Raw genomic sequence first — 19,980 nt, 5'->3', positions numbered from 1 at the left:
CTTACCACCCAAGTACGCTTGTAGTTTGGGAATTTTGTTCACTGACAATTGCCAGAAAACCTTTTTGATTCTGATAATAGAGCTTATTTAAACGTTTCTTCTATAACGTAACACAGCGCCATCGGAACCTTTTCTTGTGCGTGTGTATGGGTTGTAGCCTTTTTTTCCTGCCGCCAAAAGTAGGAGGAGTTTTGAGGCCAAAGCGCATGCTTCTAAAGTTCAGAGGGATGGCAATGTCAATCAAGAGTCCGCAGTTGAATACTTATTTACTTTGCAAAGATCGATCGATCGATCGAAAGAAATCAAAAGCCATAGGCTTAAAAATGGGGCACTGGCAAAGTAAACAAAATCCCATCACACACTTGAGCAGAAGAAGCCATTACTCTCAGGATTTAAATCTACGTGGGGAGACCCCAAAAGAACTCTTTGGCCTCATTAGTCATCCCTGTCAAGGCGTTGCTGAATAATCTCATGTGTTATAAACATCTTGGACTTAGGCTAAAATGCTATGCTGCACCTTACCACCCAAGTACGCTTGTAGTTTGGGAATTTTGTTCACTGACAATTGCCAGAAAACCTTTTTGATTCTGAAAGTAGAGCTTATTTAAACGTTTCTTCTATAACGTAACACAGCGCCATCGGAACCTTTTCTTGTGCGTGTGTATGGGTTGTAGCCTTTTTTTCCTGCCGCCAAAAGTAGGAGGAGTTTTGAGGCCAAAGCGCATGCTTCTAAAGTTCAGAGGGATGGCAATGTCAATCAAGAGTCCGCAGTTGAATACTTATTTACTTTGCAAAGATCGATCGATCGATCGATCGAAAGAAATCAAAAGCCATAGGCTTAGAAATGGGGCACTGGCAAAGTAAACAAAATCCCATCACACACTTGAGCAGAAGAAGCCATTACTCTCAGGATTTAAATCTACGTGGGGAGACCCCAAAAGAACTCTTTGGCCTCATTAGTCATCCCTGTCAAGGCGTTGCTGAATAATCTCATGTGTTATAAACATCTTGGACTTAGGCTAAAATGCTATGCTGCACCTTACCACCCATGTACGCTTGTAGTTTGGGAATTTTGTTCACTGACAATTGCCAGAAAACCTTTTTGATTCTGAAAATAGAGCTTATTTAAACGTTTCTTCTATAACGTAACACAGCGCCATCGGAACCTTTTCTTGTGCGTGTGTATGGGTTGTAGCCTTTTTTTCCTGCCGCCAAAAGTAGGAGGAGTTTTGAGGCCAAAGCGCATGCTTCTAAAGTTCAGAGGGATGGCAATGTCAATCAAGAGTCCGCAGTTGAATACTTATTTACTTTGCAAAGATCGATCGATCGATCGATCGAAAGAAATCAAAAGCCATAGGCTTAGAAATGGGGCACTGGCAAAGTAAACAAAATCCCATCACACACTTGAGCAGAAGAAGCCATTACTCTCAGGATTTAAATCTACGTGGGGAGACCCCAAAAGAACTCTTTGGCCTCATTAGTCATCCCTGTCAAGGCGTTGCTGAATAATCTCATGTGTTATAAACATCTTGGACTTAGGCTAAAATGCTATGCTGCACCTTACCACCCAAGTACGCTTGTAGTTTGGGAATTTTGTTCACTGACAATTGCCAGAAAACCTTTTTGATTCTGAAAGTAGAGCTTATTTAAACGTTTCTTCTATAACGTAACACAGCGCCATCGGAACCTTTTCTTGTGCGTGTGTATGGGTTGTAGCCTATTTTTCCTGCCGCCAAAAGTAGGAGGAGTTTTGAGGCCAAAGCGCATGCTTCTAAAGTTCAGAGGGATGGCAATGTCAATCAAGAGTCCGCAGTTGAATACTTATTTACTTTGCAAAGATCGATCGATCGATCGAAAGAAATCAAAAGCCATAGGCTTAAAAATGGGGCACTGGCAAAGTAAACAAAATCCCATCACACACTTGAGCAGAAGAAGCCATTACTCTCAGGATTTAAATCTACGTGGGGAGACCCCAAAAGAACTCTTTGGCCTCATTAGTCATCCCTGTCAAGGCGTTGCTGAATAATCTCATGTGTTATAAACATCTTGGACTTAGGCTAAAATGCTATGCTGCACCTTACCACCCAAGTACGCTTGTAGTTTGGGAATTTTGTTCACTGACAATTGCCAGAAAACCTTTTTGATTCTGAAAATAGAGATTATTTAAACGTTTCTTCTATAACGTAACACAGCGCCATCGGAACCTTTTCTTGTGCGTGTGTATGGGTTGTAGCCTTTTTTTCCTGCCGCCAAAAGTAGGAGGAGTTTTGAGGCCAAAGCGCATGCTTCTAAAGTTCAGAGGGATGGCAATGTCAATCAAGAGTCCGCAGTTGAATACTTATTTACTTTGCAAAGATCGATCGATCGATCGATCGAAAGAAATCAAAAGCCATAGGCTTAGAAATGGGGCACTGGCAAAGTAAACAAAATCCCATCACACACTTGAGCAGAAGAAGCCATTACTCTCAGGATTTAAATCTACGTGGGGAGACCCCAAAAGAACTCTTTGGCCTCATTAGTCATCCCTGTCAAGGCGTTGCTGAATAATCTCGTGTGTTATAAACATCTTGGACTTAGGCTAAAATGCTATGCTGCACCTTACCACCCAAGTACGCTTGTAGTTTGGGAATTTTGTTCACTGACAATTGCCAGAAAACCTTTTTGATTCTGAAAGTAGAGCTTATTTAAACGTTTCTTCTATAACGTAACACAGCGCCATCGGAACCTTTTCTTGTGCGTGTGTATGGGTTGTAGCCTTTTTTTCCTGCCGCCAAAAGTAGGAGGAGTTTTGAGGCCAAAGCGCATGCTTCTAAAGTTTAGAGGGATGGCAATGTCAATCAAGAGTCCGCAGTTGAATACTTATTTACTTTGCAAAGATCGATCGATCGATCGAAAGAAATCAAAAGCCATAGGCTTAGAAATGGGGCACTGGCAAAGTAAACAAAATCCCATCACACACTTGAGCAGAAGAAGCCATTACTCTCAGGATTTAAATCTACGTGGGGAGACCCCAAAAGAACTCTTTGGCCTCATTAGTCATCCCTGTCAAGGCGTTGCTGAATAATCTCATGTGTTATAAACATCTTGGACTTAGGCTAAAATGCTATGCTGCACCTTACCACCCAAGTACGCTTGTAGTTTGGGAATTTTGTTCACTGACAATTGCCAGAAAACCTTTTTGATTCTGAAAGTAGAGCTTATTTAAACGTTTCTTCTATAACGTAACACAGCGCCATCGGAACCTTTTCTTGTGCGTGTGTATGGGTTGTAGCCTTTTTTTCCTGCCGCCAAAAGTAGGAGGAGTTTTGAGGCCAAAGCGCATGCTTCTAAAGTTCAGAGGGATGGCAATGTCAATCAAGAGTCCGCAGTTGAATACTTATTTACTTTGCAAAGATCGATCGATCGATCGATCGAAAGAAATCAAAAGCCATAGGCTTAAAAATGGGGCACTGGCAAAGTAAACAAAATCCCATCACACACTTGAGCAGAAGAAGCCATTACTCTCAGGATTTAAATCTACGTGGGGAGACCCCAAAAGAACTCTTTGGCCTCATTAGTCATCCCTGTCAAGGCGTTGCTGAATAATCTCATGTGTTATAAACATCTTGGACTTAGGCTAAAATGCTATGCTGCACCTTACCACCCAAGTACGCTTGTAGTTTGGGAATTTTGTTCACTGACAATTGCCAGAAAACCTTTTTGATTCTGAAAGTAGAGCTTATTTAAACGTTTCTTCTATAACGTAACACAGCGCCATCGGAACCTTTTCTTGTGCGTGTGTATGGGTTGTAGCCTATTTTTCCTGCCGCCAAAAGTAGGAGGAGTTTTGAGGCCAAAGCGCATGCTTCTAAAGTTCAGAGGGATGGCAATGTCAATCAAGAGTCCGCAGTTGAATACTTATTTACTTTGCAAAGATCGATCGATCGATCGAAAGAAATCAAAAGCCATAGGCTTAAAAATGGGGCACTGGCAAAGTAAACAAAATCCCATCACACACTTGAGCAGAAGAAGCCATTACTCTCAGGATTTAAATCTACGTGGGGAGACCCCAAAAGAACTCTTTGGCCTCATTAGTCATCCCTGTCAAGGCGTTGCTGAATAATCTCATGTGTTATAAACATCTTGGACTTAGGCTAAAATGCTATGCTGCACCTTACCACCCAAGTACGCTTGTAGTTTGGGAATTTTGTTCACTGACAATTGCCAGAAAACCTTTTTGATTCTGAAAATAGAGATTATTTAAACGTTTCTTCTATAACGTAACACAGCGCCATCGGAACCTTTTCTTGTGCGTGTGTATGGGTTGTAGCCTTTTTTTCCTGCCGCCAAAAGTAGGAGGAGTTTTGAGGCCAAAGCGCATGCTTCTAAAGTTCAGAGGGATGGCAATGTCAATCAAGAGTCCGCAGTTGAATACTTATTTACTTTGCAAAGATCGATCGATCGATCGATCGAAAGAAATCAAAAGCCATAGGCTTAGAAATGGGGCACTGGCAAAGTAAACAAAATCCCATCACACACTTGAGCAGAAGAAGCCATTACTCTCAGGATTTAAATCTACGTGGGGAGACCCCAAAAGAACTCTTTGGCCTCATTAGTCATCCCTGTCAAGGCGTTGCTGAATAATCTCGTGTGTTATAAACATCTTGGACTTAGGCTAAAATGCTATGCTGCACCTTACCACCCAAGTACGCTTGTAGTTTGGGAATTTTGTTCACTGACAATTGCCAGAAAACCTTTTTGATTCTGAAAGTAGAGCTTATTTAAACGTTTCTTCTATAACGTAACACAGCGCCATCGGAACCTTTTCTTGTGCGTGTGTATGGGTTGTAGCCTTTTTTTCCTGCCGCCAAAAGTAGGAGGAGTTTTGAGGCCAAAGCGCATGCTTCTAAAGTTTAGAGGGATGGCAATGTCAATCAAGAGTCCGCAGTTGAATACTTATTTACTTTGCAAAGATCGATCGATCGATCGAAAGAAATCAAAAGCCATAGGCTTAGAAATGGGGCACTGGCAAAGTAAACAAAATCCCATCACACACTTGAGCAGAAGAAGCCATTACTCTCAGGATTTAAATCTACGTGGGGAGACCCCAAAAGAACTCTTTGGCCTCATTAGTCATCCCTGTCAAGGCGTTGCTGAATAATCTCATGTGTTATAAACATCTTGGACTTAGGCTAAAATGCTATGCTGCACCTTACCACCCAAGTACGCTTGTAGTTTGGGAATTTTGTTCACTGACAATTGCCAGAAAACCTTTTTGATTCTGAAAGTAGAGCTTATTTAAACGTTTCTTCTATAACGTAACACAGCGCCATCGGAACCTTTTCTTGTGCGTGTGTATGGGTTGTAGCCTTTTTTTCCTGCCGCCAAAAGTAGGAGGAGTTTTGAGGCCAAAGCGCATGCTTCTAAAGTTCAGAGGGATGGCAATGTCAATCAAGAGTCCGCAGTTGAATACTTATTTACTTTGCAAAGATCGATCGATCGATCGATCGAAAGAAATCAAAAGCCATAGGCTTAAAAATGGGGCACTGGCAAAGTAAACAAAATCCCATCACACACTTGAGCAGAAGAAGCCATTACTCTCAGGATTTAAATCTACGTGGGGAGACCCCAAAAGAACTCTTTGGCCTCATTAGTCATCCCTGTCAAGGCGTTGCTGAATAATCTCATGTGTTATAAACATCTTGGACTTAGGCTAAAATGCTATGCTGCACCTTACCACCCAAGTACGCTTGTAGTTTGGGAATTTTGTTCACTGACAATTGCCAGAAAACCTTTTTGATTCTGAAAATAGAGCTTATTTAAACGTTTCTTCTATAACGTAACACAGCGCCATCGGAACCTTTTCTTGTGGGTGTGTATGGGTTGTAGCCTTTTTTTCTTGCCGCCAAAAGTAGGAGGAGTTTTGAGGCCAAAGCGCATGCTTCTAAAGTTCAGAGGGATGGCAATGTCAATCAAGAGTCCGCAGTTGAATACTTATTTACTTTGCAAAGATCGATCGATCGATCGAAAGAAATCAAAAGCCATAGGCTTAAAAATGGGGCACTGGCAAAGTAAACAAAATCCCATCACACACTTGAGCAGAAGAAGCCATTACTCTCAGGATTTAAATCTACGTGGGGAGACCCCAAAAGAACTCTTTGGCCTCATTAGTCATCCCTGTCAAGGCGTTGCTGAATAATCTCATGTGTTATAAACATCTTGGACTTAGGCTAAAATGCTATGCTGCACCTTACCACCCATGTACGCTTGTAGTTTGGGAATTTTGTTCACTGACAATTGCCAGAAAACCTTTTTGATTCTGAAAATAGAGCTTATTTAAACGTTTCTTCTATAACGTAACACAGCGCCATCGGAACCTTTTCTTGTGCGTGTGTATGGGTTGTAGCCTTTTTTTCCTGCCGCCAAAAGTAGGAGGAGTTTTGAGGCCAAAGCGCATGCTTCTAAAGTTCAGAGGGATGGCAATGTCAATCAAGAGTCCGCAGTTGAATACTTATTTACTTTGCAAAGATCGATCGATCGATCGATCGAAAGAAATCAAAAGCCATAGGCTTAGAAATGGGGCACTGGCAAAGTAAACAAAATCCCATCACACACTTGAGCAGAAGAAGCCATTACTCTCAGGATTTAAATCTACGTGGGGAGACCCCAAAAGAACTCTTTGGCCTCATTAGTCATCCCTGTCAAGGCGTTGCTGAATAATCTCATGTGTTATAAACATCTTGGACTTAGGCTAAAATGCTATGCTGCACCTTACCACCCAAGTACGCTTGTAGTTTGGGAATTTTGTTCACTGACAATTGCCAGAAAACCTTTTTGATTCTGAAAATAGAGCTTATTTAAACGTTTCTTCTATAACGTAACACAGCGCCATCGGAACCTTTTCTTGTGGGTGTGTATGGGTTGTAGCCTTTTTTTCCTGCCGCCAAAAGTAGGAGGAGTTTTGAGGCCAAAGCGCATGCTTCTAAAGTTCAGAGGGATGGCAATGTCAATCAAGAGTCCGCAGTTGAATACTTATTTACTTTGCAAAGATCGATCGATCGATCGAAAGAAATCAAAAGCCATAGGCTTAAAAATGGGGCACTGGCAAAGTAAACAAAATCCCATCACACACTTGAGCAGAAGAAGCCATTACTCTCAGGATTTAAATCTACGTGGGGAGACCCCAAAAGAACTCTTTGGCCTCATTAGTCATCCCTGTCAAGGCGTTGCTGAATAATCTCATGTGTTATAAACATCTTGGACTTAGGCTAAAATGCTATGCTGCACCTTACCACCCATGTACACTTGTAATTTGGGAATTTTGTTCACTGACAATTGCCAGAAAACCTTTTTGATTCTGAAAATAGAGCTTATTTAAACGTTTCTTCTATAACGTAACACAGCGCCATCGGAACCTTTTCTTGTGCGTGTGTATGGGTTGTAGCCTATTTTTCCTGCCGCCAAAAGTAGGAGGAGTTTTGAGGCCAAAGCGCATGCTTCTAAAGTTCAGAGGGATGGCAATGTCAATCAAGAGTCCGCAGTTGAATACTTATTTACTTTGCAAAGATCGATCGATCGATCGAAAGAAATCAAAAGCCATAGGCTTAAAAATGGGGCACTGGCAAAGTAAACAAAATCCCATCACACACTTGAGCAGAAGAAGCCATTACTCTCAGGATTTAAATCTACGTGGGGAGACCCCAAAAGAACTCTTTGGCCTCATTAGTCATCCCTGTCAAGGCGTTGCTGAATAATCTCATGTGTTATAAACATCTTGGACTTAGGCTAAAATGCTATGCTGCACCTTACCACCCAAGTACGCTTGTAGTTTGGGAATTTTGTTCACTGACAATTGCCAGAAAACCTTTTTGATTCTGAAAATAGAGATTATTTAAACGTTTCTTCTATAACGTAACACAGCGCCATCGGAACCTTTTCTTGTGCGTGTGTATGGGTTGTAGCCTTTTTTTCCTGCCGCCAAAAGTAGGAGGAGTTTTGAGGCCAAAGCGCATGCTTCTAAAGTTCAGAGGGATGGCAATGTCAATCAAGAGTCCGCAGTTGAATACTTATTTACTTTGCAAAGATCGATCGATCGATCGATCGAAAGAAATCAAAAGCCATAGGCTTAGAAATGGGGCACTGGCAAAGTAAACAAAATCCCATCACACACTTGAGCAGAAGAAGCCATTACTCTCAGGATTTAAATCTACGTGGGGAGACCCCAAAAGAACTCTTTGGCCTCATTAGTCATCCCTGTCAAGGCGTTGCTGAATAATCTCGTGTGTTATAAACATCTTGGACTTAGGCTAAAATGCTATGCTGCACCTTACCACCCAAGTACGCTTGTAGTTTGGGAATTTTGTTCACTGACAATTGCCAGAAAACCTTTTTGATTCTGAAAGTAGAGCTTATTTAAACGTTTCTTCTATAACGTAACACAGCGCCATCGGAACCTTTTCTTGTGCGTGTGTATGGGTTGTAGCCTTTTTTTCCTGCCGCCAAAAGTAGGAGGAGTTTTGAGGCCAAAGCGCATGCTTCTAAAGTTTAGAGGGATGGCAATGTCAATCAAGAGTCCGCAGTTGAATACTTATTTACTTTGCAAAGATCGATCGATCGATCGAAAGAAATCAAAAGCCATAGGCTTAGAAATGGGGCACTGGCAAAGTAAACAAAATCCCATCACACACTTGAGCAGAAGAAGCCATTACTCTCAGGATTTAAATCTACGTGGGGAGACCCCAAAAGAACTCTTTGGCCTCATTAGTCATCCCTGTCAAGGCGTTGCTGAATAATCTCATGTGTTATAAACATCTTGGACTTAGGCTAAAATGCTATGCTGCACCTTACCACCCAAGTACGCTTGTAGTTTGGGAATTTTGTTCACTGACAATTGCCAGAAAACCTTTTTGATTCTGAAAGTAGAGCTTATTTAAACGTTTCTTCTATAACGTAACACAGCGCCATCGGAACCTTTTCTTGTGCGTGTGTATGGGTTGTAGCCTTTTTTTCCTGCCGCCAAAAGTAGGAGGAGTTTTGAGGCCAAAGCGCATGCTTCTAAAGTTCAGAGGGATGGCAATGTCAATCAAGAGTCCGCAGTTGAATACTTATTTACTTTGCAAAGATCGATCGATCGATCGATCGAAAGAAATCAAAAGCCATAGGCTTAAAAATGGGGCACTGGCAAAGTAAACAAAATCCCATCACACACTTGAGCAGAAGAAGCCATTACTCTCAGGATTTAAATCTACGTGGGGAGACCCCAAAAGAACTCTTTGGCCTCATTAGTCATCCCTGTCAAGGCGTTGCTGAATAATCTCATGTGTTATAAACATCTTGGACTTAGGCTAAAATGCTATGCTGCACCTTACCACCCAAGTACGCTTGTAGTTTGGGAATTTTGTTCACTGACAATTGCCAGAAAACCTTTTTGATTCTGAAAATAGAGCTTATTTAAACGTTTCTTCTATAACGTAACACAGCGCCATCGGAACCTTTTCTTGTGGGTGTGTATGGGTTGTAGCCTTTTTTTCTTGCCGCCAAAAGTAGGAGGAGTTTTGAGGCCAAAGCGCATGCTTCTAAAGTTCAGAGGGATGGCAATGTCAATCAAGAGTCCGCAGTTGAATACTTATTTACTTTGCAAAGATCGATCGATCGATCGAAAGAAATCAAAAGCCATAGGCTTAAAAATGGGGCACTGGCAAAGTAAACAAAATCCCATCACACACTTGAGCAGAAGAAGCCATTACTCTCAGGATTTAAATCTACGTGGGGAGACCCCAAAAGAACTCTTTGGCCTCATTAGTCATCCCTGTCAAGGCGTTGCTGAATAATCTCATGTGTTATAAACATCTTGGACTTAGGCTAAAATGCTATGCTGCACCTTACCACCCATGTACGCTTGTAGTTTGGGAATTTTGTTCACTGACAATTGCCAGAAAACCTTTTTGATTCTGAAAATAGAGCTTATTTAAACGTTTCTTCTATAACGTAACACAGCGCCATCGGAACCTTTTCTTGTGCGTGTGTATGGGTTGTAGCCTTTTTTTCCTGCCGCCAAAAGTAGGAGGAGTTTTGAGGCCAAAGCGCATGCTTCTAAAGTTCAGAGGGATGGCAATGTCAATCAAGAGTCCGCAGTTGAATACTTATTTACTTTGCAAAGATCGATCGATCGATCGATCGAAAGAAATCAAAAGCCATAGGCTTAGAAATGGGGCACTGGCAAAGTAAACAAAATCCCATCACACACTTGAGCAGAAGAAGCCATTACTCTCAGGATTTAAATCTACGTGGGGAGACCCCAAAAGAACTCTTTGGCCTCATTAGTCATCCCTGTCAAGGCGTTGCTGAATAATCTCATGTGTTATAAACATCTTGGACTTAGGCTAAAATGCTATGCTGCACCTTACCACCCAAGTACGCTTGTAGTTTGGGAATTTTGTTCACTGACAATTGCCAGAAAACCTTTTTGATTCTGAAAATAGAGCTTATTTAAACGTTTCTTCTATAACGTAACACAGCGCCATCGGAACCTTTTCTTGTGGGTGTGTATGGGTTGTAGCCTTTTTTTCCTGCCGCCAAAAGTAGGAGGAGTTTTGAGGCCAAAGCGCATGCTTCTAAAGTTCAGAGGGATGGCAATGTCAATCAAGAGTCCGCAGTTGAATACTTATTTACTTTGCAAAGATCGATCGATCGATCGAAAGAAATCAAAAGCCATAGGCTTAAAAATGGGGCACTGGCAAAGTAAACAAAATCCCATCACACACTTGAGCAGAAGAAGCCATTACTCTCAGGATTTAAATCTACGTGGGGAGACCCCAAAAGAACTCTTTGGCCTCATTAGTCATCCCTGTCAAGGCGTTGCTGAATAATCTCATGTGTTATAAACATCTTGGACTTAGGCTAAAATGCTATGCTGCACCTTACCACCCATGTACACTTGTAGTTTGGGAATTTTGTTCACTGACAATTGCCAGAAAACCTTTTTGATTCTGAAAATAGAGCTTATTTAAACGTTTCTTCTATAACGTAACACAGCGCCATCGGAACCTTTTCTTGTGCGTGTGTATGGGTTGTAGCCTTTTTTTCCTGCCGCCAAAAGTAGGAGGAGTTTTGAGGCCAAAGCGCATGCTTCTAAAGTTCAGAGGGATGGCAATGTCAATCAAGAGTCCGCAGTTGAATACTTATTTACTTTGCAAAGATCGATCAATCGATCGATCGAAAGAAATCAAAAGCCATAGGCTTAAAAATGGGGCACTGGCAAAGTAAACAAAATCCCATCACACACTTGAGCAGAAGAAGCCATTACTCTCAGGATTTAAATCTACGTGGGGAGACCCCAAAAGAACTCTTTGGCCTCATTAGTCATCCCTGTCAAGGCGTTGCTGAATAATCTCATGTGTTATAAACATCTTGGACTTAGGCTAAAATGCTATGCTGCACCTTACCACCCATGTACGCTTGTAGTTTGGGAATTTTGTTCACTGACAATTGCCAGAAAACCTTTTTGATTCTGAAAATAGAGCTTATTTAAACGTTTCTTCTATAACGTAACACAGCGCCATCGGAACCTTTTCTTGTGCGTGTGTATGGGTTGTAGCCTTTTTTTCCTGCCGCCAAAAGTAGGAGGAGTTTTGAGGCCAAAGCGCATGCTTCTAAAGTTCAGAGGGATGGCAATGTCAATCAAGAGTCCGCAGTTGAATACTTATTTACTTTGCAAAGATCGATCGATCGATCGATCGAAAGAAATCAAAAGCCATAGGCTTAGAAATGGGGCACTGGCAAAGTAAACAAAATCCCATCACACACTTGAGCAGAAGAAGCCATTACTCTCAGGATTTAAATCTACGTGGGGAGACCCCAAAAGAACTCTTTGGCCTCATTAGTCATCCCTGTCAAGGCGTTGCTGAATAATCTCATGTGTTATAAACATCTTGGACTTAGGCTAAAATGCTATGCTGCACCTTACCACCCAAGTACGCTTGTAGTTTGGGAATTTTGTTCACTGACAATTGCCAGAAAACCTTTTTGATTCTGAAAGTAGAGCTTATTTAAACGTTTCTTCTATAACGTAACACAGCGCCATCGGAACCTTTTCTTGTGCGTGTGTATGGGTTGTAGCCTATTTTTCCTGCCGCCAAAAGTAGGAGGAGTTTTGAGGCCAAAGCGCATGCTTCTAAAGTTCAGAGGGATGGCAATGTCAATCAAGAGTCCGCAGTTGAATACTTATTTACTTTGCAAAGATCGATCGATCGATCGAAAGAAATCAAAAGCCATAGGCTTAAAAATGGGGCACTGGCAAAGTAAACAAAATCCCATCACACACTTGAGCAGAAGAAGCCATTACTCTCAGGATTTAAATCTACGTGGGGAGACCCCAAAAGAACTCTTTGGCCTCATTAGTCATCCCTGTCAAGGCGTTGCTGAATAATCTCATGTGTTATAAACATCTTGGACTTAGGCTAAAATGCTATGCTGCACCTTACCACCCAAGTACGCTTGTAGTTTGGGAATTTTGTTCACTGACAATTGCCAGAAAACCTTTTTGATTCTGAAAATAGAGATTATTTAAACGTTTCTTCTATAACGTAACACAGCGCCATCGGAACCTTTTCTTGTGCGTGTGTATGGGTTGTAGCCTTTTTTTCCTGCCGCCAAAAGTAGGAGGAGTTTTGAGGCCAAAGCGCATGCTTCTAAAGTTCAGAGGGATGGCAATGTCAATCAAGAGTCCGCAGTTGAATACTTATTTACTTTGCAAAGATCGATCGATCGATCGATCGAAAGAAATCAAAAGCCATAGGCTTAGAAATGGGGCACTGGCAAAGTAAACAAAATCCCATCACACACTTGAGCAGAAGAAGCCATTACTCTCAGGATTTAAATCTACGTGGGGAGACCCCAAAAGAACTCTTTGGCCTCATTAGTCATCCCTGTCAAGGCGTTGCTGAATAATCTCGTGTGTTATAAACATCTTGGACTTAGGCTAAAATGCTATGCTGCACCTTACCACCCAAGTACGCTTGTAGTTTGGGAATTTTGTTCACTGACAATTGCCAGAAAACCTTTTTGATTCTGAAAGTAGAGCTTATTTAAACGTTTCTTCTATAACGTAACACAGCGCCATCGGAATCTTTTCTTGTGCGTGTGTATGGGTTGTAGCCTTTTTTTCCTGCCGCCAAAAGTAGGAGGAGTTTTGAGGCCAAAGCGCATGCTTCTAAAGTTTAGAGGGATGGCAATGTCAATCAAGAGTCCGCAGTTGAATACTTATTTACTTTGCAAAGATCGATCGATCGATCGAAAGAAATCAAAAGCCATAGGCTTAGAAATGGGGCACTGGCAAAGTAAACAAAATCCCATCACACACTTGAGCAGAAGAAGCCATTACTCTCAGGATTTAAATCTACGTGGGGAGACCCCAAAAGAACTCTTTGGCCTCATTAGTCATCCCTGTCAAGGCGTTGCTGAATAATCTCATGTGTTATAAACATCTTGGACTTAGGCTAAAATGCTATGCTGCACCTTACCACCCAAGTACGCTTGTAGTTTGGGAATTTTGTTCACTGACAATTGCCAGAAAACCTTTTTGATTCTGAAAGTAGAGCTTATTTAAACGTTTCTTCTATAACGTAACACAGCGCCATCGGAACCTTTTCTTGTGCGTGTGTATGGGTTGTAGCCTTTTTTTCCTGCCGCCAAAAGTAGGAGGAGTTTTGAGGCCAAAGCGCATGCTTCTAAAGTTCAGAGGGATGGCAATGTCAATCAAGAGTCCGCAGTTGAATACTTATTTACTTTGCAAAGATCGATCGATCGATCGATCGAAAGAAATCAAAAGCCATAGGCTTAAAAATGGGGCACTGGCAAAGTAAACAAAATCCCATCACACACTTGAGCAGAAGAAGCCATTACTCTCAGGATTTAAATCTACGTGGGGAGACCCCAAAAGAACTCTTTGGCCTCATTAGTCATCCCTGTCAAGGCGTTGCTGAATAATCTCATGTGTTATAAACATCTTGGACTTAGGCTAAAATGCTATGCTGCACCTTACCACCCAAGTACGCTTGTAGTTTGGGAATTTTGTTCACTGACAATTGCCAGAAAACCTTTTTGATTCTGAAAATAGAGCTTATTTAAACGTTTCTTCTATAACGTAACACAGCGCCATCGGAACCTTTTCTTGTGGGTGTGTATGGGTTGTAGCCTTTTTTTCTTGCCGCCAAAAGTAGGAGGAGTTTTGAGGCCAAAGCGCATGCTTCTAAAGTTCAGAGGGATGGCAATGTCAATCAAGAGTCCGCAGTTGAATACTTATTTACTTTGCAAAGATCGATCGATCGATCGAAAGAAATCAAAAGCCATAGGCTTAAAAATGGGGCACTGGCAAAGTAAACAAAATCCCATCACACACTTGAGCAGAAGAAGCCATTACTCTCAGGATTTAAATCTACGTGGGGAGACCCCAAAAGAACTCTTTGGCCTCATTAGTCATCCCTGTCAAGGCGTTGCTGAATAATCTCATGTGTTATAAACATCTTGGACTTAGGCTAAAATGCTATGCTGCACCTTACCACCCATGTACGCTTGTAGTTTGGGAATTTTGTTCACTGACAATTGCCAGAAAACCTTTTTGATTCTGAAAATAGAGCTTATTTAAACGTTTCTTCTATAACGTAACACAGCGCCATCGGAACCTTTTCTTGTGCGTGTGTATGGGTTGTAGCCTTTTTTTCCTGCCGCCAAAAGTAGGAGGAGTTTTGAGGCCAAAGCGCATGCTTCTAAAGTTCAGAGGGATGGCAATGTCAATCAAGAGTCCGCAGTTGAATACTTATTTACTTTGCAAAGATCGATCGATCGATCGATCGAAAGAAATCAAAAGCCATAGGCTTAGAAATGGGGCACTGGCAAAGTAAACAAAATCCCATCACACACTTGAGCAGAAGAAGCCATTACTCTCAGGATTTAAATCTACGTGGGGAGACCCCAAAAGAACTCTTTGGCCTCATTAGTCATCCCTGTCAAGGCGTTGCTGAATAATCTCATGTGTTATAAACATCTTGGACTTAGGCTAAAATGCTATGCTGCACCTTACCACCCAAGTACGCTTGTAGTTTGGGAATTTTGTTCACTGACAATTGCCAGAAAACCTTTTTGATTCTGAAAATAGAGCTTATTTAAACGTTTCTTCTATAACGTAACACAGCGCCATCGGAACCTTTTCTTGTGGGTGTGTATGGGTTGTAGCCTTTTTTTCCTGCCGCCAAAAGTAGGAGGAGTTTTGAGGCCAAAGCGCATGCTTCTAAAGTTCAGAGGGATGGCAATGTCAATCAAGAGTCCGCAGTTGAATACTTATTTACTTTGCAAAGATCGATCGATCGATCGAAAGAAATCAAAAGCCATAGGCTTAAAAATGGGGCACTGGCAAAGTAAACAAAATCCCATCACACACTTGAGCAGAAGAAGCCATTACTCTCAGGATTTAAATCTACGTGGGGAGACCCCAAAAGAACTCTTTGGCCTCATTAGTCATCCCTGTCAAGGCGTTGCTGAATAATCTCATGTGTTATAAACATCTTGGACTTAGGCTAAAATGCTATGCTGCACCTTACCACCCATGTACACTTGTAGTTTGGGAATTTTGTTCACTGACAATTGCCAGAAAACCTTTTTGATTCTGAAAATAGAGCTTATTTAAACGTTTCTTCTATAACGTAACACAGCGCCATCGGAACCTTTTCTTGTGCGTGTGTATGGGTTGTAGCCTTTTTTTCCTGCCGCCAAAAGTAGGAGGAGTTTTGAGGCCAAAGCGCATGCTTCTAAAGTTCAGAGGGATGGCAATGTCAATCAAGAGTCCGCAGTTGAATACTTATTTACTTTGCAAAGATCGATCAATCGATCGATCGAAAGAAATCAAAAGCCATAGGCTTAAAAATGGGGCACTGGCAAAGTAAACAAAATCCCATCACACACTTGAGCAGAAGAAGCCATTACTCTCAGGATTTAAATCTACGTGGGGAGACCCCAAAAGAACTCTTTGGCCTCATTAGTCATCCCTGTCAAGGCGTTGCTGAATAATCTCATGTGTTATAAACATCTTGGACTTAGGCTAAAATGCTATGCTGCACCTTACCACCCAAGTACGCTTGTAGTTTGGGAATTTTGTTCACTGACAATTGCCAGAAAACCTTTTTGATTCTGAAAATAGAGCTTATTTAAACGTTTCTTCTATAACGTAACACAGCGCCATCGGAACCTTTTCTTGTGGGTGTGTATGGGTTGTAGCCTTTTTTTCTTGCCGCCAAAAGTAGGAGGAGTTTTGAGGCCAAAGCGCATGCTTCTAAAGTTCAGAGGGATGGCAATGTCAATCAAGAGTCCGCAGTTGAATACTTATTTACTTTGCAAAGATCGATCGATCGATCGAAAGAAATCAAAAGCCATAGGCTTAAAAATGGGGCACTGGCAAAGTAAACAAAATCCCATCACACACTTGAGCAGAAGAAGCCATTACTCTCAGGATTTAAATCTACGTGGGGAGACCCCAAAAGAACTCTTTGGCCTCATTAGTCATCCCTGTCAAGGCGTTGCTGAATAATCTCATGTGTTATAAACATCTTGGACTTAGGCTAAAATGCTATGCTGCACCTTACCACCCATGTACGCTTGTAGTTTGGGAATTTTGTTCACTGACAATTGCCAGAAAACCTTTTTGATTCTGAAAATAGAGCTTATTTAAACGTTTCTTCTATAACGTAACACAGCGCCATCGGAACCTTTTCTTGTGCGTGTGTATGGGTTGTAGCCTTTTTTTCCTGCCGCCAAAAGTAGGAGGAGTTTTGAGGCCAAAGCGCATGCTTCTAAAGTTCAGAGGGATGGCAATGTCAATCAAGAGTCCGCAGTTGAATACTTATTTACTTTGCAAAGATCGATCGATCGATCGATCGAAAGAAATCAAAAGCCATAGGCTTAGAAATGGGGCACTGGCAAAGTAAACAAAATCCCATCACACACTTGAGCAGAAGAAGCCATTACTCTCAGGATTTAAATCTACGTGGGGAGACCCCAAAAGAACTCTTTGGCCTCATTAGTCATCCCTGTCAAGGCGTTGCTGAATAATCTCATGTGTTATAAACATCTTGGACTTAGGCTAAAATGCTATGCTGCACCTTACCACCCAAGTACGCTTGTAGTTTGGGAATTTTGTTCACTGACAATTGCCAGAAAACCTTTTTGATTCTGAAAATAGAGCTTATTTAAACGTTTCTTCTATAACGTAACACAGCGCCATCGGAACCTTTTCTTGTGGGTGTGTATGGGTTGTAGCCTTTTTTTCCTGCCGCCAAAAGTAGGAGGAGTTTTGAGGCCAAAGCGCATGCTTCTAAAGTTCAGAGGGATGGCAATGTCAATCAAGAGTCCGCAGTTGAATACTTATTTACTTTGCAAAGATCGATCGATCGATCGAAAGAAATCAAAAGCCATAGGCTTAAAAATGGGGCACTGGCAAAGTAAACAAAATCCCATCACACACTTGAGCAGAAGAAGCCATTACTCTCAGGATTTAAATCTACGTGGGGAGACCCCAAAAGAACTCTTTGGCCTCATTAGTCATCCCTGTCAAGGCGTTGCTGAATAATCTCATGTGTTATAAACATCTTGGACTTAGGCTAAAATGCTATGCTGCACCTTACCACCCATGTACACTTGTAGTTTGGGAATTTTGTTCACTGACAATTGCCAGAAAACCTTTTTGATTCTGAAAATAGAGCTTATTTAAACGTTTCTTCTATAACGTAACACAGCGCCATCGGAACCTTTTCTTGTGCGTGTGTATGGGTTGTAGCCTTTTTTTCCTGCCGCCAAAAGTAGGAGGAGTTTTGAGGCCAAAGCGCATGCTTCTAAAGTTCAGAGGGATGGCAATGTCAATCAAGAGTCCGCAGTTGAATACTTATTTACTTTGCAAAGATCGATCAATCGATCGATCGAAAGAAATCAAAAGCCATAGGCTTAAAAATGGGGCACTGGCAAAGTAAACAAAATCCCATCACACACTTGAGCAGAAGAAGCCATTACTCTCAGGATTTAAATCTACGTGGGGAGACCCCAAAAGAACTCTTTGGCCTCATTAGTCATCCCTGTCAAGGCGTTGCTGAATAATCTCATGTGTTATAAACATCTTGGACTTAGGCTAAAATGCTATGCTGCACCTTACCACCCAAGTACGCTTGTAGTTTGGGAATTTTGTTCACTGACAATTGCCAGAAAACCTTTTTGATTCTGAAAATAGAGCTTATTTAAACGTTTCTTCTATAACGTAACACAGCGCCATCGGAACCTTTTCTTGTGCGTGTGTATGGGTTGTAGCCTTTTTTTCCTGCCGCCAAAAGTAGGAGGAGTTTTGAGGCCAAAGCGCATGCTTCTAAAGTTCAGAGGGATGGCAATGTCAATCAAGAGTCCGCAGTTGAATACTTATTTACTTTGCAAAGATCGATCGATCGATCGAAAGAAATCAAAAGCCATAGGCTTAAAAATGGGGCACTGGCAAAGTAAACAAAATCCCATCACACACTTGAGCAGAAGAAGCCATTACTCTCAGGATTTAAATCTACGTGGGGAGACCCCAAAAGAACTCTTTGGCCTCATTAGTCATCCCTGTCAAGGCGTTGCTGAATAATCTCATGTGTTATAAACATCTTGGACTTAGGCTAAAATGCTATGCTGCACCTTACCACCCAAGTACGCTTGTAGTTTGGGAATTTTGTTCACTGACAATTGCCAGAAAACCTTTTTTTTCTGAAAATAGAGCTTATTTAAACGTTTCTTCTATAACGTAACACAGCGCCATCGGAACCTTTTCTTGTGGGTGTGTATGGGTTGTAGCCTTTTTTTCCTGCCGCCAAAAGTAGGAGGAGTTTTGAGGCCAAAGCGCATGCTTCTAAAGTTCAGAGGGATGGCAATGTCAATCAAGAGTCCGCAGTTGAATACTTATTTACTTTGCAAAGATCGATCGATCGATCGAAAGAAATCAAAAGCCATAGGCTTAAAAATGGGGCACTGGCAAAGTAAACAAAATCCCATCACACACTTGAGCAGAAGAAGCCATTACGCTCAGGATTTAAATCTACGTGGGGAGACCCCAAAAGAACTCTTTGGCCTCATTAGTCATCCCTGTCAAGGCGTTGCTGAATAATCTCATGTGTTATAAACATCTTGGACTTAGGCTAAAATGCTATGCTGCACCTTACCACCCATGTACACTTGTAGTTTGGGAATTTTGTTCACTGACAATTGCCAGAAAACCTTTTTGATTCTGAAAATAGAGCTTATTTAAACGTTTCTTCTATAACGTAACACAGCGCCATCGGAACCTTTTCTTGTGCGTGTGTATGGGTTGTAGCCTTTTTTTCCTGCCGCCAAAAGTAGGAGGAGTTTTGAGGCCAAAGCGCATGCTTCTAAAGTTCAGAGGGATGGCAATGTCAATCAAGAGTCCGCAGTTGAATACTTATTTACTTTGCAAAGATCGATCAATCGATCGATCGAAAGAAATCAAAAGCCATAGGCTTAAAAATGGGGCACTGGCAAAGTAAACAAAATCCCATCACACACTTGAGCAGAAGAAGCCATTACTCTCAGGATTTAAATCTACGTGGGGAGACCCCAAAAGAACTCTTTGGCCTCATTAGTCATCCCTGTCAAGGCGTTGCTGAATAATCTCATGTGTTATAAACATCTTGGACTTAGGCTAAAATGCTATGCTGCACCTTACCACCCAAGTACGCTTGTAGTTTGGGAATTTTGTTCACGGACAATTGCCAGAAAACCTTTTTGATTCTGAAAATAGAGCTTATTTAAACGTTTCTTCTATAACGTAACACAGCGCCATCGGAACCTTTTCTTGTGCGTGTGTATGGGTTGTAGCCTTTTTTTCCTGCCGCCAAAAGTAGGAGGAGTTTTGAGGCCAAAGCGCATGCTTCTAAAGTTCAGAGGGATGGCAATGTCAATCAAGAGTCCGCAGTTGAA

This window comes from Eucyclogobius newberryi, unplaced genomic scaffold, assembly GCF_026437365.1.
Source record: "Eucyclogobius newberryi isolate DKJ021-1_F unplaced genomic scaffold, fEucNew1.0.hap1 SCAF_36, whole genome shotgun sequence".
Taxonomy (NCBI): Eukaryota; Metazoa; Chordata; class Actinopteri; order Gobiiformes; family Gobiidae; genus Eucyclogobius; species Eucyclogobius newberryi.
The sequence above is the reverse complement of the archived record's forward strand: the minus strand, read 5'-3'. Positions refer to the sequence as shown.